The sequence below is a fragment of the Canis lupus genome, chromosome 26 (assembly GCF_003254725.2).
Source record: "Canis lupus dingo isolate Sandy chromosome 26, ASM325472v2, whole genome shotgun sequence".
Lineage (NCBI taxonomy): Eukaryota > Metazoa > Chordata > Mammalia > Carnivora > Canidae > Canis > Canis lupus.
The window spans coordinates 9761549-9776480 of record NC_064268.1 but is presented as its reverse complement, the minus strand read 5'-3'; the positions used below and the strand labels follow the sequence as shown (position 1 = coordinate 9776480).

Below are 14932 nucleotides of genomic sequence, written 5' to 3'. Positions count from 1 at the left end.
CACACACACAGAGAGAGAGAGAGAGAGAGAGAGAGAGGCAGAGACATAGGCAGAGGGAGAAGCAGGCTCCTCGCAGGGAGCCCGATGCAGGACTAGATCCCGGATCCGGAGATCACAACCTGGGCCGAAGGCAGGCACTCAACCGCTGAGCCACCCAGGCGTCCCTCCCTTTGACATTTTAAACATCTGTTTGTCCATTGGATCCAGTCTCATCATATGCTGTAATATCTCGCCCTTATGAAACCATCCTTCTCAGCCTATATCACTCTCCAGTTGCATCCAATTTCTCTTTTCCATTTCAAAATGAAACTCTTTGAAAGAGTGTATAAACATTCTGTTCCAGTTTGCACCACTCCTTTTTTCTTTTCTGAAATGTTTTACTTTGAATCACAGCACAAACACAAAGCATGCATAAGATGTAAATGTATTTTACAGTGAGTTATTAGAAAGAGAACAGCCGAGCCAGACACAAAAGGACAAATATTTTATGATTTCATTTATTTAAAAACATTTTATTCAAACTCAATGTAATTAATATATAGTGTATATTAGTTTCAGAGACAGAATTTAGGGATTCAGCAGTTGCGTATATAACACCCAGTGCTCATTCCATCAGGTGCCCTCCTTACGGCCGGCCCATCACCCAGTTACCCGGTCCCCCCTGCCCACCTTCCCCTCCAGCAACCCTCAGTTTGTTTCCTATAGTTGAGTCTCTTACGGTTTGTCTCCCTCTCTGTTTCCATCTTATTTTATTTTTCCTTCCTTTCTCCTGTGTCCATCTGTTTGGTTTCTTAAATTCCACATAGGAGTCAGATCTTGTATTTGTCTTTCTCTGACTCTTATTTCACTTAGCATAATACCCTCTAGTTTCATCCACGTCTTTCCAAATGGCAAGATTTCATTCTTTTAGATGGATGAATAGTATTCCATCTGTGTGTGTGTGTGTCTGTGTGTGTGTCCACACACCACGTCTTCTTTATCCATTCATCTGTCAATGGACATCTGGGCTTGTTCCATAGTTTAGCTACTATGGACATTGCTGCTGTAAACATTGGGGTCCAGATGCCCCCTTGGACCACTATGTTTGTAGCCTTTGCATAAATACCTAGTAGTGCCATTGCTGGGTTGTAGGGTAGCTTGATTTTTAACTTTTTGAGGAACCTCCACACTGTGTTCCACAGCGGCTACCAGTTTTCATTTCCACCCACAGTGTGAGAGGGTTCTTCTTTCTCCGCATCTCGCCAACATCTGCTGTTTCCTGAGTTGTTAATTTTAGCCATTCTGACCAGCTGGGAGGTGGTATCCCATTGTGGTTTTGATTTGTGTTTCCCTGATGCCGAGTGATGTTGAGTTTTGTTTTTGTTTTTGTTTTTGTTTTTTACCTGCCTATTAGCCATTTGTACGTCTTCTTTGGGAAATGTCTCTTCATGTCTTCTGCCCATTTCTTGACTGCAGACTTTGGTTTGGGGGTATTGGAGTTTGAAAGTTCTTTATAGACTTTGGATATTAGCCCTTTATCTGATATGTCATTTGTAAATATCTCCTCCTGTTCCATAGGTTGCCTTTTAGTTTTGCTGTTTCCTTTGCTGTGCAAAAGCTTTTTATCTTGATGAAATCTCAACAGTTCATTTTTGCTTTTGTTTCCCTTGCTTTGAAGACGTGTCTAGCAAGAAGTTGCTGCAGCTGAGGTCAAAGAGATTCCTGCCTGTGTTCTTCTCTAGGATTTTGATGGATTTCTGCCACACATTTAGGTCTTTCATTGATTTTGAGTTTATTTTTGTGTATGGTGTAAGAAAGTGGTCCTGTTTCATTCTTCTGCATGTGGCTGTGCAGTGTGAGTTATATATCAAGAAAGCTGTTATTAAAAGCTGTTGTTAAAAATAAATGTTGAGGGCAGCCCGGGTGGCTCAGCAGTTTAGCGCCTCCTTCAGCCCAGGGTATGATCCCGGAGACCTGGGATCGAGTCCCACGTTGGGCTCCCTGCATGGAGCCTGCTTCTCCCTCTGCCTGTGTCTGTGCCTCTTTCTCTCTCTGTGTCTCTCATGAATAAATAAATAAAATCTTTAAAAAATAAAAATAAAAATAAATGTTGAACCACCCTTGCAGCCCAGGAACAAATCTCACTTGGTCATGGTGAATAATTCTTCTAATGTACTCTTGGATCCTATTAGCTAGTATCTAGGAGAGAATTTTTGCATCCATATTCGTCAGGGATATTGGTCTGTAATTCTCCTTTTTGGTGGGGTCTTTGTCTGGCATTGAGGTCAAGGTATTGCTGGCCTCGTGCAATGAGTTTGGAAGTCCTTTCATTTCTATCTTTTTGAAACAGCTTCAGAAGAAAAGGAATTAATTATTCTGTAAATGTTTGGTGGAGTGGCGCCTGGGTGACTCAGTGGTTGAGCATCTGTCTTTGGCTCAGGTCATGATCCCAGGGTCCTGGGATCAAGTCCCACATCGGGCTCCCTGTGCCTATGTGCTTCTCCCTCTGCCTATGTCTCTGCCTCTCTCTCTCTCTCTCTCTGCTCTCTCTCTCTCTCTCTGTGTGTGTATGTGCGAGTGATGAATAAATAAGTCAAAAATCTTTAAAGAGTAAAAGAAAAGAAAAGTTTGGTAGAATTCCCCTGGGAGGCCATCTGGCCCTGGACTCTTGTTTGTTGGGAGGTTTTTGATTACTGCTTCAATTTCTTTGCTGGTTGTGGGTCTGTTCAGGTTTTCTATTTCTTCCTGTTTCAGTTTTGGTAGTTTATGTGTTTCTAGGAATGCATCTTTTTCCTCCAGATTGCCTAATTTGTTGCCATATAATTGCTCATAATATTCTCTTGTAATTGCTTGTACTTCTCCAGTATTGGTTGTGGTCTCTCCTCTTTCAGTCATGATTTTGTTTGTTTGGGAGGAAGGCCTCTTTTCATTTTGATAAATCTGGCTAGGGGTTTGTCGATCATATTAATTCTTTCAAAGAACCAGCTCCTAGTTTCCTTGTGATCTGTTCTACTGTTGTTGTTTTTTTATTTCTGTGTCATTGATTTCTACTCTCGTCTTTATTATTTCTCTTCTCCTGCTGGATTTATGCTTTATTTGCTGTTCTTTTTCTAGCTCCTTTATGTGTATGTTCAGGCTGTGTATTTGAGACATTTCTTGTTTCTTGAGGAAGGTGCCTGTATTGCTATATACTTCCCTCTTAGGGCTGCCTTTGCTGCAGCCCAAAGATTCTTAACTATTGTGCTTCCATTTTCATTTCTTTCCATGTATTTTTTAAATTCTTCTTTACTTTCCTGGTTGACCCATTCATTCTTTAGTAGGATGCTCTTTAACCTCCATGTATTTGTGTCCCTTCCAAATTTTCTCTTGTGATTGAACTCAAGTTTTAAAGCATCGTGTTCTGAAAATATGCATGGTGTGAGCTCAATTGAATGTTCCATGTGCACTTGAGAAGAATGTCCATTCTCTTGCTTTAGGATGAAATGCTCTGAATAGGGTACCGGGGTGGCTCAGTTGGTTAAGTAGCTCTTTTCAGCTCAGGTCATGATCTCGGGGTCCTGGGACCGAGCTCCACAGCAGGCTCCCTGCTCAGTTGAGGATCTGCTTCTCCCTCTGCTCCTCCCCCACCTCCGTCCCACTCATGTGCTCTCTCTCTGTCTCTGTCTCTGTCTGTCTCTGTCTCTCTGTCTCTCTCCCAAATAAATAAAACCTAAAGAAGAAAAAAATGCTCTGAATATATCTGTGAAGTCTATCTGGTCCAGGGTGTCATCCAGGGCCCTTGTTCCCTTATTGATCTTCTGCTCAGATTATCTGTCCTTTGCCATGAGTGGGGTATTAAAGTCTGCTACTATTGTCAACATGTTTCTTTAATTCTGTTATTAATTGGTTTCTATAGTGGGTTGCCCCAAGTTAGGGGCATAAATGTTTATAATTGCTAGATCTTCTTGTTGGATAGACCTTTTTATTATATCATGTCCTTCTTCATCTCTTATTAATATCTAGTTCGTCTGATAGAAAGATTGCCACTCCAGCTTTCTTTTGATGTCCACTAGCATGACAAATCGTTCTCCACCCCCTCACTTTCAATCTGGAGGTGTTTTGGGGTCTAAAATGAGTCTCTTGTAGACAGCAAGATGAGTCTTGTTTTTTTTTTTTAATCCAATCTGATACCCTGTGTCTTTTGATTGGAGCATTATGTTCAGAGTAACTATTGTAAGATATTAATTTAGTGCCATTGTATTACCTGTAACACTGCTGTTTCTGTAGATTATCTCTGTTCCTTCCTGAGCTTTGTTACTTTGGGGCTCTCTTTTCACTCAAAGGATCCCCTTTAATATTTCTTGTGGGGCTGGTTTAGTGTTCATGAATTCTTTTAATTTTTCTTTGTCCTGGAAACTCTTTATCTCTCCTTCTATTCTGAATGGCAGCTTTGCTGGATAAAGTATTCTGGGCTGCATTTTTTTCCCCTTTAGCACATTGAATATATCATGCCAGTCCTTTCTGATCTGCCAGGTCTCGTGGACAAGTCTGTTGCCAGCCTTATGTTTCTACCCTTATAGGTTAGAGACCTCTTGTCTCAAGCTACTTTCATGATTTTCTCTTTATCTCTGAAATTTGCAAGCTTCACTATTCTGTGTTGGGGTGTTGACCTATTTTATTGATTTTGAGGGGGGTTCTCTGTGCCTCCTGGACTTGAATGCCTGTTTCCTTCCCCAGATTAGGGAAGTTCTCAGCTGTAATTTGTGTTCAAATAAGCCTCCTGCCCCCCTTCATCTTCTGGGACCCCTATTATTTGAATATTATTTCACTCTGTGGTCTCACTGATTTCTCAAAGTCTCCCTTTGTGATCCAGTACTTGTTTCTCTCTTTTTCTCAGCTTCCTTGGTTTCCATCATTTGATCTTCTATATCACTGACACTCTCTTCTGCCTTGTTTATCCAGGCTGTGAGACCTTCTCTTTTTAACTGCATCTCAATAATAGCATTTTTTATATTCACCCGATTAGATTTTAATTCTTTTATTTCTACAATAAGGGATTCTCTGCTGTCTTCTATGCTTTTTTCCAAGCATATTTCTTTTTTTTTTTTTTTTTTTTTTTTTTTTTTTTTTTTTTTTTTTTAAATTTTTATTTATTTATGATAGTCACACAGAGAGAGGGAGAGAGAGGCAGAGACACAGGCAGAGGGAGAAGCAGGCTCCATGCACCGGGAGCCCGATGTGGGATTCGATCCCGGGTCTCCAGGATCGCGCCCTGGGCCAAAGGCAGGCGCTAAACCACTGCGCCACCCAGGGATCCCTCCAAGCATATTTCTTTATAATCATTGTTTTGAATTTCACTGCAACATCTTACTTATATCCATATTGATTAAATCCCTGGCAGCAAGTAGTACTTTCTCCTGTCCTTTCTTTTGGGGTGAGTGAGTTTCTCCATCTCAAAATTATGTCCAAAAAGAATAGAAGAAAGAGAGAGAAAGACAAAAATAACAACAGCATCACCAGAAAATACAAACAGGACTAACCAGAAGAAAACAGAAACAAAACGAAATAAGAAACCAAACAAGAAGTAAAACAAACAAAACAATAAACTAGATCCTGGGTATGTTTTGGCTTGTTTGTTAAGAGAAACTAGATCTCAAACTAGGAAAGAAAGGAAAACATATAAGTATATATGTTTATACATACAGACTCCAAAATACAGTAAAATACAATGAAAGGAAAACAAAAACTAAAAATGTATATATTAAAACAATTTTAAAGACTTGAACAGAGAATTGGAAAAATAAGAAACTAGCTGAAAAACAATAAAACCAAAAGATTAAAGAATAATTTTTTAAAACCATGAATGATATATCCTGTTTTCCGCAAAAGCTGAACTTTTGCAATCTCTATGATCGGTAAACTTGGTGCTAATGAGTTGTTCCTGCTGGTCTTCTGGGGGAGGGGCCTATTGCACTGATTCTCAGGTGTCCTTGCCTGGGTAGAATTGCACCCCCCTTACCAGGGGGCTGGGCTCAGCATAAGCAACTCTGGATTACACTATGTGACTCAATCACTCTTGTCTCCCTGGTTTTCATCCGAACTCTTTGTTCACCCAGCCTGTGACCGAGTGTTTTATCTCAGGCACATGACCCAGTTTTGAGTCTCCAAATGTTATGGACTCCCATGGCACAGACCCACGCCATTCCTCCCAAGAAAGGGGCGGGGGTGTCTGGCCCAGCTTCCGCCTTTTGCTGGGCCCCTGCCCAGGGCACAAAAGTAGGACCGTGCAGCAGTTCACAGTTTATGACAACACACAGCAGAAAGCCAGCTCCTGGACTCGCTGCTTTCAGCCAGCTTCCGAGCTCCCATGTCTGGAAACTCTGCCACACTCAGGCGCCTCCGTTCTTCTGGTGACCCCGGGGATCCTGAGGCCATGCTGTCCGACCTGGTTTTCCACCCTGCTTCTCCACCTGAGCACCCTCAAGCCAGGGGTGTCCTCTATTGTAGCAGACTTCTAAAAGTTCTGATTTTGTGCCCTACTGCTTATAATACTTTGCGGTAGCCTCCTCACGCAAGTTCCCACCCCTCTGCCCTATATCTTCCCATGTATTGCCCCGGATCACGTCTCCTCACCTCTTACCTTCCAAAAAGTGGTCACTTTTCTGTTTGTAGAATTGCAGCAATTCTTTTCTCAGATCTCTGGTTGATTTTGCAGGTGTTCAGAAAGATTTGGTAACTATCTAGCTGAATTCCAGGGACCAGACAAAAATTAAGGTCCCCTACTCCTGGGATCCTTGGGTGGCGCAGCGGTTTGGCGCCTGCCTTTGGCCCAGGGCGCGATCCCGTGGAGGCCCGGGATCGAATCCCACGTCGGGCTCCCGGTGCATGGAGCCTGCTTCTCCCTCTGCCTGTGTCTCTGCCTCTCTCTCTCTCTCTGTGACTATCATAAATAAATAAATTAAAAAAAAAAAAAGGTCCCCTACTCCTCTGCCATCTTAACTCCTCCTCTGTGATTTCCTTTGGATGAGGTTCCTCAAATAGTCAAGTTCATGGAGGCAGAGTAGAATAGAGCTCTACTAGAATAGGGCTGGGGGAAAGAGTAACGGGGAAGTTATTGTCTAATGGGTGCAGAGTTTCAGTTTGGCATGATGACAGGTTCTGGAAATGGATGGTGCTGATGACCACACAACAGTGTGAATGTACATAATGCCACCGACCTGTACACTTAAAAATGGCCAGGATGGTTAGTTTTATGTTATGTATATTTGACTGAGGGAGCAAAACAGCTGTATATGTGCAGCACCAGTGCAGTAATCATCAGTTTCTCCATAGAAATCACCTGTGTGCCATTGCCAGTCACAAAGCCTCCTGCTTCAGAGATAATCATGATCCTGTCTCTTATGGTAACTACTTTCTCACTTTTTAAAAACGTGTCTTGCTTCCAAAATATGCACGCCAGTGTAATTGTGTACTTTTATTTTAGCTTGTCAACAATACACCTTTGTTGAGATACAATTCACATACCAAGAGTCCAGGTCAGTGGTTTGTAGCATGTTCTGGGAATTATGTAACCATCACCTCGGTCGATTTTAGAAGCTTTTCCCCACCCTCTCAAGAAAATTCTCATGTTCATTACCAGTCCCTCTTCATTCTCCCCTCCCCGAGCCCCCCTGGCCATCACCAGTGTGCTTTCTAGCTCTAGGACTTTGTCTGTTCCAGGTATTTCATAGCAATGCACTCCTACATGTCATAATAGTCTTCTGTGACTGCCTTATTTCACATCATATGTTTTCATGGATGAGCTGTGTAGCATGTGCCAGTACCTCATTTCCTTGGGGCCAAATAATAGATTCTTTTTGAATGAATGAATGAACCACATGTTACGTTTATTTTTTTTTGATCCAGCAGTCGAGCATTTTGGTTGTTTCCACTTTTTGGCTATTGTGAATAATATGCCGTGGATGTTTGAGTACAAGTTTTTGCTTGGACATATGTTTTCATTTCCCTTGGGTAGGTACTTGGGAGTAGAATTGCTCAGTCATGTGTTAACTCTATGTTTGGCCTTTTGAGGAACTGCCCAACTGTTTTCTGAAGCAGCCACGTAATTTTACATTCCTGCCAGCAGTGAATGAGGATTCCAACTTCTCCACATCCTCACTGACATTTGATACTTGCCTGTCTTTTTGGTTTTAGCCATCCCAGTGCATATAAAGGGGTATCTCATTATAGTTTTGATGTGCACTTTTCTGATACTTCATGATATTGCACATCCTTTCACAGTCTTACTGATTCTTTATTTCTTCTTTGGAGAAACGGCTATTCACATCCTGTACCCTTTTAAAATTGGGTGTCTTTTTCTTGTTGAGTTATAAGGGTTCTTAATATTTTTGGAGTACTAGTCCCTATCAGATACATGATCTGCTAATATTTTCTCCCATCCTGTGGGCTGTCTTTTCACTTTCCCAGTGCTAGTGTTTCTCTCAGAATGAAGAAGTATTTCATTTTTGTTCTCCCTGTTTTCTTTTTTATTGGGTTGAAACACACATAGCATAAAACTTACCATCGTCGCCGTTTTTAAGTGCACAGTTCAGTGGCATTAGATACATTCTTAATGTTGTGCTACCATCACCACTACCAATCCCCAGGACTCCTTTTCCTCTTATAACTTATAACTGACACTCTATAGTCATTGAGCTGTAAATCCCCATTGCCTCCTTGCCTTCAGCCCGTAGGAACCACCATTCTACTTTCTATCTCTATGACTGTGACTACTATGAGTGCCTCCCCTAAGTGCCTCCCCTAAGGACTCCCTAAGAATCCTACAAGATACTTCTTTTGGGGACTGGCTCATTTTGTTCCGCATAATGTCCTAAAGGCTCATCTGTGTTGTGGCACGTGTCAGATTTCTTTTCTTTCTAAAGGTGAGGAATGTTTCATTGTATGTATATGCCTCATTTTGCTTATCTGTTCATCATCCATCAATGGACACTTAGGTTGCTTCCATGTTTCAGCTATTGTGAATAGTGCTGCTGTGAACATGGACATGCAAATATCTCTTCAAGACCCTGCTTTCAGTTCTTTTGGGTGTATACCCAGAATTGGAATTGCTGTATCGTATGACAAGTCTATTTTTGATCTTGTGAGGAATCGTGACACCGTATTCCACAGCAGCTGTACCATTTTTCATTTTCAGCAGCAGCACACATGGGCTCCAGTTTCCTCCATGTCCTCTCTGACACGGGACATGTTATTTCCTGGGGTTTTTGTTTTTTGTTTTTTTGACAGAAGCCATCTTTATGGGTGGGTGGTGGTGTCTCACTGTAGTTTTGATTTGCATTTCCCTAATGATGAGTGACGGTGAGCATCTTTTTAGTGGTGCTCATGGGTCATTTGTGTATCCTCTTTGCAGCCGTGTCTCCTTGAGTCCTTTGCCCATATTTTTAATCAGGTTATTTTGTTGTTGTTGAGTTGTAGGAGTGTCTCTGTGTATTAGTCCCTTATCAGACACTTGATTTGCAAATATATTCTCCTGTTCTGTGGGTAGCCTTTTTCCTGTGTTAATAGTGTTTTTTGATGCACAAAATTTTTAAAGTGTTGTTGAAGCCTGTTTTGTCTATTTTCTGTTGCCTGCACATTTGGTGTCGTGCATCAGAAGGATCTTGGCCAAATCCAGTGCCGTGACACTTTTGCCTTATGTTTTCTTCTAAGAGTTTATAGCAAGGCACGTCCTGTGAATGGGGATTTTCTGGGCAACTGCTAGACGTAAAATTACCGACAGTTCGATGGCCGTGGGCCTTTTGGGGGGGCTTCAAACTGTTCTGCCCAGTCCACTGGGTGCTAGGTTGCCTGTTTTCACAGCTACCCGAGTAGCTATGATGCTGTTTTTCAAGGATAGTGAGGGCCTGAGGGAGAGGGATACGGGACTAGGGCAACTAAAACTTCCCGTAGCTTGCTGCTCTTATCAAGATTCAGCTGTTTTACTGTTTGTGTTTGAACAAACAAGCTTCACATGGTTCCTTGTCTTTGATTAATTTCCATACTTCGAAAAAGTGGACTCTGACTCTATTTGCCTTTGTCGTAACTGCTCATGTGGAGGAGGGAGTTTCTAGAGGACCTTATTTTAACATTTTGGAAACGTTTCCCATTTTACCTCTTAACTTCCTATGAATTCATACGAATGCGATGTGGCCTCTTTTGTTCCACATGGTATTTAAGTTTACACTTACTCTCTTGGGTGCCACCATAGTTCATTCCTTTCCATGTTGTACTACACCTGTCTTTCTCTGTGTGGATCAGTCACAACATTCTACTGAGGATCAGTGAACACAGGGTTCTTTTCTTTTCAAATACTATGAAGAGTGCTTCTCTGACCATTATTGTCCAGTAACATGATGCAAATAAGCAGAAGTGTATAGGGCATTTGCCTAAGAGTCAAAGAGCTGTTATAGGGTACTTGAGAAAATAAATTTAACTGGAAAATTAAGAGTGCTATTTCAAAGCGGCATGCCACTTTATGTTCCTGAAGCAGTTTAGGAGAGCTTCCACTGCTCCATAGCAATACTTGGAATTTTCTGTTTCGTCCAGCCAGTCTTGTGGGTGTGTAGTGACATCTCTTTGTAGCTATACAATCTGTATTTTTCTGAATACTGATGACACTGAACACCCTCAGAGATGTTTGCTTGACTCATCCTTTACCTTTTGATGCCAGTAGAATAAGCTTTCATTCCCACCCATCCATCCAGACTGCTCTGCTCCAGGATACCAATGGATATGTCTCTGTTGTCAAATCAAATGATCAAAACTCAGTCCTCACCGTGGACCTATTGGCAGCACTTAAAAGATGATCAGTATGTTCTGACTTACCTTTTAAAATAATCACTCTGCCTGCTGGGTGGAAAATAGGCTGTTGGGAGAGCCAGGGTGGAAGCAGAGAGACCAGTTAGAGACTTTTGTGGTTGGCGAAGAGAAGAGGGAGTTGATGTTGGCTGGCAGTGTGCTGGACAGTGGGGGGTTGGGGGCAGTGGAGATAAGAGGTCACAGCCTGGGTATGTGTTGAAAGTAGAGCCAAGAGAATTTGCTGTTGGGACTGAGTCTGTAGTGTAACGCTCTTCTAGAAACACTTTCCTTTCTTGGTTTTCAGGACAACACTCTCTTGGTGATACCATACCAGCCACTCCTTCTCCCACTTCTTTCCTGAGCCCTCAATCTTATCAACACTTACACGTGAAACACCCTGGAGCTACATCCTCACCCAGCCCTCAGATCTGTTCCTTTCTCTAGCTGCTCACTCTGCTCCCTAGGCAGTGTCAACCGATCCCGTGGCTTGGATATCATCTCCAGACTGGCAACTCTCAAATAGACATCTGTGGCTGACTTCTCTCCTGAATTCCAGACTCAGTCAACTTGCTGCCTAGCCAGCATGCCCACATAGGTGTTTAACAGGCATCTCAAACTAACCATGTCCAACGCCTGCTCTTTCCACACTCATCTGCACCTCAGTAAATGGTAGTTCTGTCCTTGCAGTTGCTCAGGGCAGAGCCACTGGAGTCATCCTTCTTTGCCGCCTTTCTCTCACACTCTACATCTGCTCTGTCAGCAAACCCTTTGAGCTCTACCTCACAGTGTACCCAGAATCTAGCTTCTTCTCACCACTACCACTTCAGCCACCCTCCTGAATGCTTCCAACATCTCCCACTTGACAGATCACAAGGTCTCTAAGGATTCTCTATTTATGCAATGGCCCATCGCCCTACCCCTGCCTGTTCATTGATCATGTAGCAGATGGAGTGATCCTTCAGTACTTCTCAGCTCTGGTCACTCCTTTGCTAAAGCCCTCCCGTGTTTCCCATCTCCACTGAAATAGAAACATAATTCCTTTACGATCCTTACCAAGTCTTCATGTGACCTGTCTCCACTCACAGCCCTCAACTGCTACACACGATGCCCACTCTGTCCAGATGATGCTGACCTCTTGGCTGTTCTTCAGACATTGCCAAGCATGTTCCCGTGTCAGGACTTTTCCACTTAGACTTCCCTCTCCCTGGTCTGCTCTTCCTCTTCTCTGACCATGGCCTTCAAATAGCACTCCACCCTAACATCACTCTTGTTCCCCTTTCTTGCTCCATTCTGTTCCATCACACACATATTACAACCTGGCACATCATACAGTTATCTTTTTGTTTCTGCCAGGTTTGTGATTTTTTTTTTAACTTTCATGGGATCAGAGGCTTTGTCTTATTTTCTACCATGTCCCTACTACTAGTTCAATAGTTCATAGGTAAGGACTCAATAGTGGTGGAATGAATGAATGCATCAATGAGTGAGTGAATGAGACAAGGTGACATGTGTCAGCTTCATAGTCAAATTAGACTCTGTAAAAAGGCATCAAGGTTGGGCAGTAAGCCTCAAATGTGCAAATTGACCTCTCCTGAGCCATTTGCACGTTCAGGATTAAAGGTACAGTCAGAAGAGGGAGGAAACTAGAATCTTGACTTAGGACCCAAACAGCAGCGTTGCTTTCAATGCCACCATGGTCTTGAGAGGGGCTCTAAGGAAGAGAATAAAGCCCTTACCAGTCTTACCCGTAACTGGACCCGAGGCAGTGATTGCCACATCAATCAAATCTTACTCCTCCTCACCCCCCAGAGATTTTCAATTTAGTAGGGGAAGTAGAAACATGTTTGCAAATGCCCATGTGTATGATAGGCCAGAATGCCATTGGTATGAAGGAAATTCAGTATTACGACTAGGTAGTGATAGATCTTACCATTGCTGAACAACGTAGAATTCATACAATCTGACATCCATAGACACAGGTGACTTTAGATCTTCTCAGTGTTTATGTGGGCACCCGCTGTAAGCCAAGCAGTGCACCTGATACGAGCACAGGCATTACCTAACTTAATCTCTCAACCCACTATGTGAGGGGCGTCCTTCGCGTGGCCATCTTACTGAAGCAGAAACCTAGGCCCAAGGAAGTGAAGTTCGATGTCTAAGACCAATGAGCCAGAAAGTAACGCCTGGGATTTAGAGACAGGGAATATGAAAGCCCCCTCAATCAGAAGAAAGGTGACTTTCTTCTTTTAAATAAGGTTGTTTGCTCTCAGAAAATCCTTCTGGCTGGATTTTTTAGGCTATCAGAACACAAGACTCCAAGCTTACACAGCATTCACGCTCTTAGCATCATCCAAGGAGAAGAAAAGAGCTCTCACAGTGTTTAGGAAAGGTAGCCGATTGTTTTCTCTTACGCTTTAATTGTTTTGTAAAACACTACTAGACATTGACATTGGTCATAAAAACAGCTAACGTGACAATAAAGATGATTAAAAATTGTATCTGTTTTGGAAAAAATTGTGAATAAAACCAAGTGTTTCATATATATATATATATATATATATATATATATATATATACACATTGTTACATAAAAATGTAAATTCTGCAATAGAGTTCCCCTGAATAGCTGGGGGATCTAATGTACTGGCATCATTTTGTTGCAACAGTTTTATAAAGAGATTCCTGTCTGTAGGCTTCCCTTAAACCATGACACATCAGTTACCTCAAAGTTGGGATCCATTGTCATTTTTCCAAAGCATAGGATTAATTGGTAGCCTTTGCTTTATTTGGCATCTTTGTTTGCATTTCCATAGTTTCCTGATGACCTACCTTACCTGGGGAAGTAAAGGAGGGCTTTAGGTGGATAAGCATGAGGGAGAGCCTTCTCTCCCATCCCCTGGCACTGACACTGTGCCTTTTTTTATTTCCCTTTTTCATGGGAAACTGTTTGCACTCACACCTAGTTCGTGATTAGTAGGTGACCGAAAATGCATTACAGAAGAAAGGTTGTGGCTTCGCAGCTCATTCCTCATGTGTTTTGAGAAGCTTTCTTTCCATTTCTCCACCAAAGCATGAGTACCTTCAGACTTTGAGGTTCTGAGAACATGTTGCGTGGGTACACACATTTCTCACTTTCAACGTACTAACTGGAGATTTCTTTTTTTTAAATATATATATACAACATTGAATATATATATATATATATATATATATATATATATATATATATATGTAGAAGTTCGGTTTGCCAACATAGAGTATAACACCCAGTGCTCATCCCATCAAATCAAGTGCCCTCCTCAGTGCCCATCACCCAGTCATTTCAGTCAAGGACAAGGATGATGGATGCTCCCTTGTTCTGTAGAAAACAATCCCCTGATGGCCTGTTTCAGACTGACTGCCCTATAGGTTCTTTCCGTGAGTATTCTCAAAGAGAACCCATGTGTCCTTCAAAAAAGTAGAGAAAGGTATGCTGGAGCAATTTCAAGAGCCTCGCTGGAGCTGGGAAGGTTGAACCAAGTGAGCATAGGGAAGAGTAAGGTCATTTGATAGAATCAAAAGCCCAGAGAGACAAGTGGCCATGGCATATAGCGAGAACACAGGTCCTCCCTGTCAGACATACGAATAGGAGAAATGAGGACATGCTTGTTTTCAAAAGTCATAGGAGAGGGATCCCTGGTTGGCGCAGCGGTTTGGCGCCTACCTTTGGCCCAGGGCGCGATCCTGGAGACCCGGGATCGAATCCCACGTCAGGCTCCCGGTGCATGGAGCTGCTTCTCCCTCTGCCTGTGTCTCTGCCTCTCTCTCTCTCTGTGACTATCATAAATAAATAAAAAAAAAATTAAAAAAAAAAAAAGTCATAGGAGATAATGGCTGGAAGTGGACAGGAGGACCCAGTTGTCAGAGCCCTTTAATGCCTCACCAGGTTTACTACCCTAGATAACGAGAGAGCAGTGGACGTTCCTGAACTCCAGGCTGTGGTGACACAGTCGGTGTCTGGAGAACCTCAGGAAGGTCACTAGAGAGCCCGGTTAGGTAGTTTCCAGCAGTAAAACAGGCATTTGTTTGCAAACACTTGGTCATAATTCCGCCTCCGATGTTTCCTTTGTAAGTATTTGGAAAATTGTTTTCTAACTGT

At 42.4% G+C, this 14932-nt stretch overlaps 1 protein-coding gene and 1 long non-coding RNA gene across 2 annotated transcripts in view; one reads left to right on the top strand and one right to left on the bottom strand.

Moving 5' to 3' along the window:
• Positions 1–14932, bottom strand: part of LOC112676561 (disintegrin and metalloproteinase domain-containing protein 1a-like) — a 29813-nt gene that overhangs the window by 7669 nt on the left and 7212 nt on the right. The window lies entirely within an intron of this gene.
• The window catches only part of LOC125753724 (uncharacterized), a 34757-nt gene that overhangs the window by 15922 nt on the left and 3903 nt on the right, over positions 1–14932 (top strand). The gene's annotated exons all lie outside the window — the stretch shown is intronic.